This window comes from Pelophylax lessonae (assembly GCF_965119305.1).
Source record: "Pelophylax lessonae genome assembly, chromosome: 3".
Taxonomy (NCBI): domain Eukaryota; kingdom Metazoa; phylum Chordata; class Amphibia; order Anura; family Ranidae; genus Pelophylax; species Pelophylax lessonae.
In genome coordinates, this window is record NC_138770.1 from 109,794,884 (window position 1) to 109,807,159 (window position 12,276).

Genomic DNA, 12,276 nt, shown 5'->3' on the forward strand with positions numbered 1-12,276 from the left:
TAATTTGGGGTGGTTGTCAGTCCACTTTAAGGATGCAGAACCACTGCCTGCTTGCCTGCTTAGAAGGTGAGCAGAAGACTTATATCACATAAATCATACAAAAAGAATGAAGCAAATATGCATTCATACTAGCAGATAAGGTGAACATCATAGCGTGACCCAGGCTAGTTTAAACCACCCCCCCCCCCTCCTTTGCTCTCCTGTTTTATCATCACATCTCTAGTAACGGAGTTATTTTTGGCATCTTGTACAATTAGTGCATGTTTATATTGCTTATGTTGTTCCTTTTCCCAGAGCTATTAACCTATTGCAACACACTATGGGCACTTAACGTCTCTGTGTTTAATGGCGGCATTTCTGTAACTTCAAGGAGGAAAGGCGAGTCACAAGTCTAAAAAAAAATAATAAAAAAATAGCAGTACAGGAACATAAATAATAACAAAATATCAAAACAAGATAAAGATCTAAATCAAAGCAATGTTCCATTCCTTGTCTTTATACATGTGCCTGATTTTTTTCAAGCATTGCCACAGCTTGGAGTGTTACTAGAAGTTGAGCAATGAAGGGGATGTCCTGTCACTGAAATCTGAGCATCTGTGAGCGATACAAGCGCTCATTATTGCCCAAAGTGATTTCCCAACCTTTTCCATTTTCCATAGACAACAGACAACTCAGTGTCACCTGAGAAGTTATGGCAGAGCAGGGATCAAGGAGATAGCAAGTAAATATCCCATTTCCTCAGTTATGTTATCCATACACAGAGATCTAACCGGCCGATAAATACCAATTATAACCTAATGGAACTTCTTAAAATTTGCTGTTGCTGAATACATAAATTAGTTGCACCGAATTCTGTTATTTTTGTCATCCAGCTGTACACTGTGTAAAATTGAATCTATCTTTCAATTGACATTTAATAAGTGATCAATGATTAATCTTAAAGTAGTATTATACCCCAGCACTTCCAGTTTACATCTTTCAATGCTGCAGGCCTCCTGCTCTCTTAGTGCTGCTTCCCTGAACGTCACAGAAAAGCATTAACCTTGGACAGTGCATTCTCCAGTTAGTCTGTTAACTTAGAGAAGGGAGGGGGGAGCAGGGGAGTGCCTTGCCATCCAAGGCTATAGGGCTGCGTGTTTTTATTGGTAAACACACTATAGAGAAACCCACTTCTTGGCCCTGCAATGCAAGGGTGGCTCTATAGCAGGGGTCCTCAAACTTTTTAAACAGGGGACCAGTTCCCGGTCCCTCAGACACTGTTTGGGTCCGGACTATAGCTTGACAAAAAATATGAACGAATTCCAATGCGCATATTTTATTTGTAGTGCACAAAAAAACAGGAAAAACAATACAATATTTTTTGTTTTATTTATGTATATATATGACCACAGCGTGCCCCCTTTCAATGCAGAGTGACCACAGCGTGCCCCCTTTCAATGCAGAGTGACCACAGCATGCTCCCATCAATGCAGAGTGACCACAGCGTGCCCCCATCAATGCAGAGTGACCACAGCGTGCCCCCATTAAAGCAGAGTGACCACAGCATGCTCCCTTTCAATGCAGAGTGACCACAGCGTGCCCCCTTTCAATGCAGAGTGACCACAGCGTGCCCCCTTTCAATGCAGAGTGATCACAGTGTGCCGTGCCCCCTTCAATGCAGAGTGACCACAGCATGCCCCCTTTCAATGCAGAGTGATCACAGTGTGCCGTGCCCCCTTCAATGCAGAGTGACCACAGCGTGCCCCCTTTCAATGCAGAGTGACCAGTGCACTTACCTACAGCGTCGGCTTCTCCTCAGTCCACCGCATCTCCTCGAGTCCTCCCGCCTCCTCCTCGGCCAATGGCATGGGTTCGCCTTTCGGCCAATCAGGAAGCGGCGGGTCTCGAACCCGCTTCCTGATTGGCCAGGAGGAGGATCCGTGTGACTATAGCGAATTTTCATTCGCTATTGTCACACAAATGGGTGTCCCCGGGTCCACCCTTTTCTGAAGCCTATTAGAGCTTCAGTGAGTGACAGGCAGTCAGCCATATGCCGATCCCGGCCAGAGGGCCGGGTTCAGAACCCTGGCGGGCTGCATGCGGCCCGCGGGCCGTAGTTTGAGGACCCCTACTCTATAGGATCCCGCAAAAGCAAGTAGCCACCCTGAAACAGGAAACATGGGACAATGGGACAGCAGCCATGTTACCAGATTAAACTGGAACACAGGCAAGGATTAAAAGATGAAAAAGCTAAATACTCAGTGATTAAAAAGGAAGTAAACCCTCCTCTGCAAGTTGTAAATATCTCCTAAACATGTACCGTTTAGGAGATATTTACCTTACATGCAGCCAGTGACGTCACTCCTACAGAGCTCCGTGCCGTGACCGTCGGCTCCCGCGCGCGCGCGCGGGAGTGACGTCACCGCGGCTCCGGCAAATCAGATGGTCGGATGCCGCGACCCCGGAAGACGGGCGACTGGACATGTCGCCCGTCATACAGGTAAGCGGACGGCACGGTGGGGGCTCGTTCTAAGGTAAGTATTTCATAATGAGCTAGTATGCGATGCATACTAGCTCATTATGTGTTTCTCTTGCAGCTTGCAAAAAGAAAAAAAAAATGTTTTTGGGGTTTACAACCTCTTTAAAGTGATTAAATAATCTGCTGAAAAAACTGAAGATTTATTATCACTTTAATGCCTGTGAAGTGACACACTTTTTAAAGCAGACCTACCTTTGCACATACTGTATTTTCTGGCGTATAAGACTACTTTTGAACCTCAAAAAAATCCCCCAAAAATTGGGGGTCGTCTTATACGCCGAGTATAATATCTCCAAGGTAACCTAAGTATAAGTATTACCGTTAGATGAAAATTAGGGGGGTCGTCTTATACGCCCAGTCGTCTTATACGCCGGAAAATACGGTACTTCAAAACAACAGGTTACCTTTACAGAAGTGACCATGAGCAGCCAAGGCGTATCTTGCCTATTATCTCTCTTGCCAGAATGATCAAGAGATTCTCAGGACTTCTCGAACATGTGTTTTGCCCCCTGCCTCCCCACAATGCAGCATTGGGTTCATGAATAGCCAATCGCCAGGTCAGAACCCTTTCATCTCTGAGCAGGGAGAGCATACACAGCTCTATATAAGTTTAATAAAGTAAAAACTTACACAGGAATCTGGAGCAGTTTGGTAGTAGTCCATGGTGGCTAGAGAGTCCATAGAAGGTAACTTTTCATGGTCCCTCCTTTCAGGGCCGGTTTTAGACAAAAGTGTGGCCCTGGGCAAACCTAAAAGTGGGGCCCCAAATTTTTTTATATTCTACCAAAAATATAGGCGCATTTAATCAATTTAGCCAAATAAAACATACAACTACATGAAAATATGCTTTAATTAAATAACATTAAATGAATTATAATCATATCAATTATAATATTATATTATGTTTACTGCTCCTCACCCAGATCTATTATAAGTAGGCCTGGGTGAGGAGCAGCAGAGCCATATAAAGAACATACACAGCTCTGCACATAGCGCTACTCATTTACACTAAATAGAAAGCCCCAGGGCAACAAATATAGAATAAAATCTCTAATACTATCACCATTGACGGATTACACTGTAAAAAAATTGCGTGACTTAACAAACAATCATTAGGTTGGTTCAAGAATGACCAGCGTGTCCCCATTCAATGCACAGTGACCAGCATGTCCCCCATCAATGCACAGTGACCTGACCAGCATGTCCCCCATCAATGCACAGTGACCAGCATGTCCCCCATCAATGCACAGTGACCAGCATGTCCCCCATCAATGCACAGTGTCCAGAATGCCCCCATTAATGCACAGTGTCCAGCATGCCCCCCTTCAATGCACAGTGTCCAGCATGCCCCCCATCGATGCACAGTGTCCAGCATGTCCCCCATCAATGCACAGTGTCCAGCATGCCCCCCATCAATGCACAGTGTCCAGCATGTCCCCCATCAATGCACAGTGACCTGACCAGCATGTTCCCATTCAATGCACAGTGACCTGACCAGCATGTCCCCATTCAATGCACAGTGACCTGACCAGCATGTCCCCCATCAATGCACAGTGACCTGACCAGCATAGCATGTTCCCCATCAATGCACAGTGACCTGACCAGCATGTCCCCCATCAATGCACAGTGACCTGACCAGCATGTCCCCATTCAATGCACAGTGACCTGACCAGCATGTCCCCATTCAATGCACAGTGACCTGACCAGCATAGCATGTCCCCCATCAATGCACAGTGACCTGACCAGCATGTCCCCCATCAATGCACAGTGACCTGACCAGCATGTCCCCATTCAATGCACAATGACCTGACCAGCATGTCCCCATTCAATGCACAGGGACCTGACCAGCATGTCCCCATTCAATGGACAGTGACCTGACCAGCATGTCCCCATTCAATGCACAGTGACCTGACCAGCATGTCCCCATTTAATGCACAGTGACCACCTGACCAGCATGTCCCCATTCAATGCACAGTGACCTGACCAGCATGTCCCCATCAATGTACAGTGACCTGACCAGCATGTCCCCATTCAATGCACAATGACCTGACCAGCATGTCCCCCATCAATGTACAGTGATCTGACCAGCATGTCCCCATTCAATGCACAGTGACCTGACCAGCATAGCATGTCCCCCATCAATGCACAGTGACCTGACCAGCATAGCATGTCCCCCATCAATGCACAGTGACCTGACCAGCATGTCCCCATTCAATGCACAGTGTCCAGCATGTCCCCATCAATGCGTGCCCCCCTCCCCCCCCCCCCTGAGGACTTCACTTACCTCTGGTGCCACTGCCGTCACCGTGCCTGGCGTGCTGCTCGGGACTCGGTCGGACGTCTTCTCCCTCCGAGTCCTCGTCTCGACCTGCATTCGCGCCGCCTGTCACCGTCCCAAATCCCTGGCGACCATGCTGCTCGGGAGTCGACTTCTTCCTCCTCCATGGCACCGCGACTCGGTCGGACCGGTGTCCTCCGACCGGACACTGGACTCTTCTTCCTCCATGCGCGCCGCCCGCTGTCTCTTCTCTGACGGCGGCGGGAAGGTGACGTCGGGACGGGGGGGGATAGGTAGTAGTGAATGATCAGGTCTGAAGGGGATCGCATATTGGGATGGGGGGGGGATCACAGTGCTGTGCTGAATTTGGGGGGAGATCATATATTGGTGGGGGGGGGGCAGTGCTGAATCGTCAGCCCCGAGTGTCAGTGGTGAATTGTGTGTTGGGGAATGAGAGCAGTGGTGAATTTGGGGGAGATCACATTTTGTGGGGTGTAAGGGGGGGGGGGTGACACAGAAGTGGTGAATTTGGTGGGGGATCACATATTAGGGTGGGGGGTGTCAGTGGTGAATTGTGTGGTTTTGGGGGGGCTACACCGCCACTGTATCATACCCCCCCGCACACAATTCACCGCTGATCTCCTCACCAAATTCACCACTACTGTGTCATTCCCTCTGAATGACAAAGCAGTGGTGAATTTGGTGAGGAGATCATCGGTGAATTGTGTGTGGGGGGGTATGATACAATGGTGGTGATTGGTGAATTTGGTGGGGAGATCACATGTTGGGGTGGGGGGGGGGTGTCAGTGGTGAAATGTGTGGGGTATGACACAGCAGTGGTGAATTTGGTGAGATTACATATTGGTGGGAGTGTCAGTGGTGGTAAGGGGGGGGGGATGACACAGCAGTGGTGAGTTTTGTGGGGAAATCACATATTGGTAGGGGGTCTATGCCACAGACCCCCTACCAATATGTGATTTCTCCACAAAATTCACCACCGCTGTGTCATCCCCCCTACACCACCACTAACACCCCCACCAATATGTGATCTCCCCACCAAATTCAGCACCACTGTGTCACGCCCCCACCCCCGACACCACACAATTCACCACAGAGTCTGAGTCTAAAAAAAGTCACAGAGTCTGAGTCACAGAGTCTAAAAAAAAAGCAATTCCAGAGAGAGAGAGGTTGGAATTGCTTTGACAAAATTTGTTTGCCACCATATTAAGGGCTGCTTCCAAAGCCTATAAATGTAGCACACTGACCTGACACCCCCCTCCCCTTGCTATTACTGTGCTTCCGAACTTACACAGATAAGCACAGTAGCAGGCAGCAGACTCTTAATCTCCATTCTCCTGCACGAACTTGTCACAGATAAGCACAGTAGCAGGCAGCAGAGGCAGAGCAGACTATAAATCTCCACGTACCTGTCACAACCTGTGGATGGCTGCCATTCTCACGGAACACCGGCTGGGCTGGCTGAGAGATGTCTTCCGCTCTCTTCTCTCTCTGCACTCTGGCTGCCCCCCACGGCGGGAACGTGTGGCCCCGCCCCTCAGCTGAGCAAGAGTGTGTATGCACCTCCAGGGACAGACTGCTGTGGGGCCCCCCCCCTCAACCACGAAGCCTCGGGCAGTCTGCCCCTCGCCCGCCGGCACATAGTGTCACGCTGCCTCCGCTCCGCTGACAGGGGGCGGCTGGGGGCCCCTGGACATTCGGGGCCCTGGGCAGTTGCCCAGTTTGCCCCCCCTAACGCCGGCCCTGGGTGCACACTCATCTGCTCGTTATCCAATGACCAGTCTAGGGGATTTGTTTTTTTTTTATTTATTGGTAGTGTTGAGCGAACACGGACTGTATTATTCGTGTTCGTACCGAATAATTGGATTTTTGTTACCCGAACACGGACCCGAAAACTTTACTGTATGTTCGGGTTTAAAATCCGTGTTCGGTCATTATATTTCCTGTTTTGTATGTAATGGCGTGCTTTTAATGGCGGGCTTTCAACAGCCAATCAACAAGCGTTTAACTGGTGTGCCTTAAGCCATCCCAGCCATGCCTACTAATGTATTAGTAGCTGTGATTGGCCATCTGAAGCATGTGACCATGTTTTTATAAGTTCGAGAGCCCCAGCGCGCTGCGTCATTCTGCTGTAGATTAGGGAGAGAGCACACATCAAACGTGCTGGCTGCTGATTAGGGACAGACAGTGATTCTGTGAAAAATTGTGTCCGAAAAGAATGCAGGGACAGGTCGGAGTGCAGGCAGGGAGAGTTATTAGAGCATTTTAGGGCGAGGCTGGAGATTAGGCAGGGTCAGTGTTCTACATCGATTTTGCTGTGTGGGGGCTTGTGCAGTGAACGATCTTATTGAGCATATTAGGGCGAGGCTGGAGATTAGGCAGGGTCAGTGTTCTACATCGATTTTGCTGTGTGGGGGGTTGTGCAGTGAACGATCTTATCGAGCATATTAGGGCCAGGCTGCAGAGATTAGGCAGGGACAGTATACATCGATTTTGCTGTGTGGGGGGTGGTGCAGTGAACAATCTTCTTGCCCTCACTTGAGCCCACTGAGGAGGAGGAGGAGGGAGAAAAAAATCTATTTTTATCAGTCAGTTGTGTGCAGCGTTCATCTTAGATCTATTTTACTACAAGTTAAAAGGGTTTTTTTTTTTTTTCCCCTTCATAGCCTTTTTGCTCCAGTGCTGACTGTGATAAGACACGCCTGTGTTCACATGTGCTATTGAGTGATTTTCAATTTTATACACTTTTTTCTATTCCACTATTCAATATACACCCTTTTGGGTTAAAAAAAATTAAATTGTGGCATAGTCTGTACTAATCTATTTAAAAATTACAAACTTAAAGGGGAATTTTCTTTTTTTTTTCCCTTCATAGCCTGCAGCAGAGCTGACTGACATAAGACACTGCTGTGTTCACATGTGCTATTGAAAAATCACCAATTTTATATCATATTTTCTATTCCGCTATTCAATCTACACACTTTGGGGTAAAAATAATTAAATTGCGGCATAGTCAGTATCGGTACGTGTGAGATACACCTTTCCAATTTTTGGGGCGCATCTTACACCGCCGAGGATTGCAGGGTGCTTCAGTTTGCCTCCTGCCTGTTCCGAACTCCTCCTACTCCTCATCCTCATCCTGCCTTTAGAGTACAAAAAATTGTAATCGGGGCCTAGTCTGTGTCGGTACGTGTGAGATAGATACACCTTTTGATATCATATTTTCTATTCCGCTATTCAATCTACACCCTTGAGGTAAAAAGAATTAAATTGCGGCATAGTCTGTATCGGTACGTGTGAGATACACCTTTCCAATTTTTGGGGCGCATCTTACACCACCGAGGATTGCAGGGTGCTTCAGTTTGCCTCCTGCCTGTTCCGAACTCCTCCTACTCCTCATCCTGCCTTTAGAGTACAAAAAATAGTAATCAGGGCCTAGTCTGGGTCTGTACGTGTGAGATAGATACACCTTTTGATATCATATTTTCTATTCCGCTATTCAATCTACACCCTTGGGGTAAAAAGAATTAAATTGCGGCATAGTCTGTATCGGTACGTGTGAGATACACCTTTCCAATTTTTTGTGGCGCATCTTACACCGCCGAGGATTGCAGGGTGCTTCAGTTTGCCTCCTGCCTGTTCCGAACTCCTCCTACTCCTCATCCTGCCTTTAGGGTACAAAAAATAGTAATCAGGGCCTAGTCTGGGTCTGTACGTGTGAGATAGATACACCTTTTGGTATCATATTTTCTATTCCGCTATTCAATCTGCACCCTTGGGGTAAAAATAATTAAATTGCGGCATAGTCTGTATCGGTACGTGTGAGATACACCTTCCAATTTTTGGGGCGCATCTTACACCCCCGAGGATTGCAGGGTGCCTCAGTTTGCCTCCTGCCTGTTCCGAACTCCTCCTACTCCTCATCCTGCCTTTAGGGTACAAAAAATAGTAATCAGGGCCTAGTCTGGGTCTGTACGTGTGAGATAGATACACGTTTTGATATCATATTTTCTATTCTGCTATTCAATCTACACCCTTGGGGTAAAAATAATTAAATTGCGGCATAGTCTGTATCGGTACATGTGAGATACACCTTTCCAATTTTTGGGGCGCATCTTACACCGCCGAGGATTGCAGGGTGTTTCAGTTTGCCTCCTGCCTGTTCCGAACTCCTCCTACTCCTCATCCTCATCCTGCCTTTAGAGTACATAAAATTGTAATCGGGGCCTAGTCTGTGTTTGTACGTGTGAGATACACCCTTTTTATAAAAAATTTTCTATTCCGCTATTCAATCTACACCCTTTGGGGTAAAATGAATTAAATTGCGGCATAGTCTGTATCGGTACGTGTGAGATACACCTTCCAATCTTTTGGGGCGCATCTTCCACCGCCGAGGATTGCAGGGTGCTTCAGTTTGCCTCCTGTTCCGAACTCCTCCTACTCCTCATCCTCATCCTGCCTTTAGGGTACAAAAAATTGTAATCGGGGGCCTAGTCTGTGTTTGTACGTGTGAGATACACCGTTTTATAAAAATTTTTCTATTCCGCTATTCAATATACACCCTTTTTGAGTATAAAAAATTAAATTACGGCATAGTCTGTATCGGTACATGTGAGATACACCTTTTTAAATTTGTTTGGCGCATCTCCTTCCACCGCCGAGGATTGCAGGGGGCTTCAGTTTGCCTCCTGTTCCGAACTCCTCCTACTCCTCTTACTCAACCTCATCCTGCCTTCAGGGTACAAAAAATTGTAATCGGGGCCTAGTCTGTGTTTGTACGTGTGAGATACACCGTTTTGTAAAATTTTTCCTATTCCGCTATTCAATATACACCCTTTTGGAGTGTAAAAAATTTAATTACGGCATAGTCTGTATCGGTACGTGTGAGATACACCTTTTAAATTTGTTTGGCGCATCTCCTTCCACCGCCAAGGATTGCAGGGTGCTTCAGTTTGCCTCCTGTTCCTAACTCCTCCTACTCTGCTTCCTCATCCTCTACCGCCTCCTCATCCGGTCAGCGTAACACCTTCACCACCAACTTCAGCACAGCCAAGGGTAAACGATAGCAGGCAGTTTTAAAACTTGCCTATTTGGGGGAAAAACCACACACCGCGCAGGAGTTGTGGAGGAGCATGGAACAGCAGACAAATGAGTGGTTGCTGCCAGCGAGCCTCAAGCCCGGCCTGGTGGTGTGCGATAATGGGCGAAATCTCATAGCAGCTCTGGGCCTAGCCGGTTTGACGCACATCCCTTGCCTGGTGCATGTGCTGAATTTGGTGGTGCAGAGGTTCCTTAAAAATTACCCCGATATGTCAGAGCTGCTGCAGAAAGTGCGGGCCGTCTGTGCGCACTTTCGGCGTTCTCACCCTGCTGCTGCTCGCCTGTCAGCGCTGCAGCGTAACTTCGGCCATTTCGCTCACCGCCTCATATGTGACGTGCCCACAAGGTGGAACTCCACCTTGCACATGCTGGAAAGACTGTGCAAGCAGCAGCAGGCCATAGTGGAGTTTCAGCTGCAACACGCACGCGTGAGTCGCTCTGCAGAACAGCACCACTTCCCCACCAATAACTGGGCCTCCATGCGAGACCTGTGTGCCTTGTTGCGCTGTTTTGAGTACTCCACCAACATGGCCAGTGCTGATGACGCCGTTGTCAGCTTAACTATCCCACTTCTATGCCTCCTTCAAAAAACGATTCGGGCGATGATGGAAGAGGATGTGGCACAGGATGAGGAGGAGGAGGAGGAGGATGAAGAGGTAACATTTCCAAGGCTTTCAGGGCAGTCATTCGCAAGTGGCTCCGAGGTTGGGTTCCTGCACCCACAAACGCCAGGGACACAATTGTCCAGCAGGGGCACAGTTCTGGAGGATGAGGAGGAGGAGATGGAGGAGGAGATGGAACCATGATCACAGCAGGGTGGCACCCAGGCCAGCTCATGGCCATCACTGGTGCATGGCTGGGGGGATACAGAGGACACAGACGATACACCTCCCACAGAGGACAGCCTTTCGTTGCCTCTGGGCAGCCTGGCACACATGAGCTATTACATGCTGCAGTGTCTCCACAACGACCGCCGAGTTGCCCACATTCTAACTTGTGCTGATTACTGGGTGGCCACGCTGCTGGATCCCCGTTACAAGGACAACGTACCGTCCTTAATTCACTCACTGGAGCACAATCGCAAGATGCGCTAGTACAAGCGCACGCTGGTAGACGCGATGCTGCTGGCATTCCCACCTGACAGCGGGGCCACAGTGGAAGCACAAGGCCAAGGCAGAGGAGGAGGAGGAGGAAGAGGTCGCCAACGCAACCAGGGCACCCCCAGCACCTCAGAAGGCAGGGTTAGCATAACCGAAATGTGGAAAAGCTTTGTCAGCACGCCACAACAAACAGCAGCACCAGCAGCTCATATGGAACGTCTTAGCAGGAGGCAGCATTTCAGCAACATGGTGGAGCAGTATGTGTGCATACGCCTACATGTAGTGAATGACGGGTCTTCCCCCTTCAACTTCTGGGTCTCCAAATTGGGCACATGGCCTGAGCTTGCCCTTTACGCCTTGGAGGTGCTGGCGTGCCCTGCAGCCAGTGTATTATCTGAATGTGTATTTAGCATGGCTGGGGGCGTTATCACAGACAAGCGCAGCCGTCTGTCCAGAGACAATGTGGACAAGCTCACGTTCATTAAAATGAACCAGGCATGGATCCCACAGGACTTTTCCGTACCTTGTGCAGAATAGAGATGGATACCGACCTTACCTAGCCATTGTTCTATTTTTGATCTTTCTCACTCAAATGGGGTCTACCCTCATTTAAAATGACTGAAAAAAAGCAGTGTTGGCTACCTCATCCTCCTCCACCGCCGCTTCCACCTACACCGCCACATCCACCACCACCTCAACCTCCCTCCTACTCCATATGGGCCTCGTCCTTCACAGATGAAGAAAATTGTTTTATTTTTCTGTTTTTTTTTGTTGTTAAAAGTTATTTCCATATCCACATTTGTTTGCAGAGCACTTGCCATGCTCTTAACTACGTTTTGCTGCCATTTGCAGCACTCTAGCCCTTTCCATTGGTGTTTTAGAGCCATTTTAGTGCCTGAAAGTTCGGGTCCCCATTGACTTCAATGGGGTTCGGTGTCCGGGTAAAGTTCGGAAAAAGTCCGGGACACGGACCTTGACTTTTTTTCAAGTTCGGTCGAACCCGCCAAACACGGACATCCAGGTGTCCGCTCAACTCTATTTATTGGTAGAACTTGGATAGGAGAAGGGATTAGTGGGATACTCCAACTTTAACTATGCACAGAGGAGGACAACTCTCACTTGGCCTCACTTGGTTTAACTGAACAGCAGACCCTTTGCTGGACCATACAGCACTTGTATAGAAGAATAAGTCCTTTGCTTGCTCTGGCAGCAGACTCAATGAACTCTGATTCTTCAGGACACTAACAAGTATCCCCTTTAGC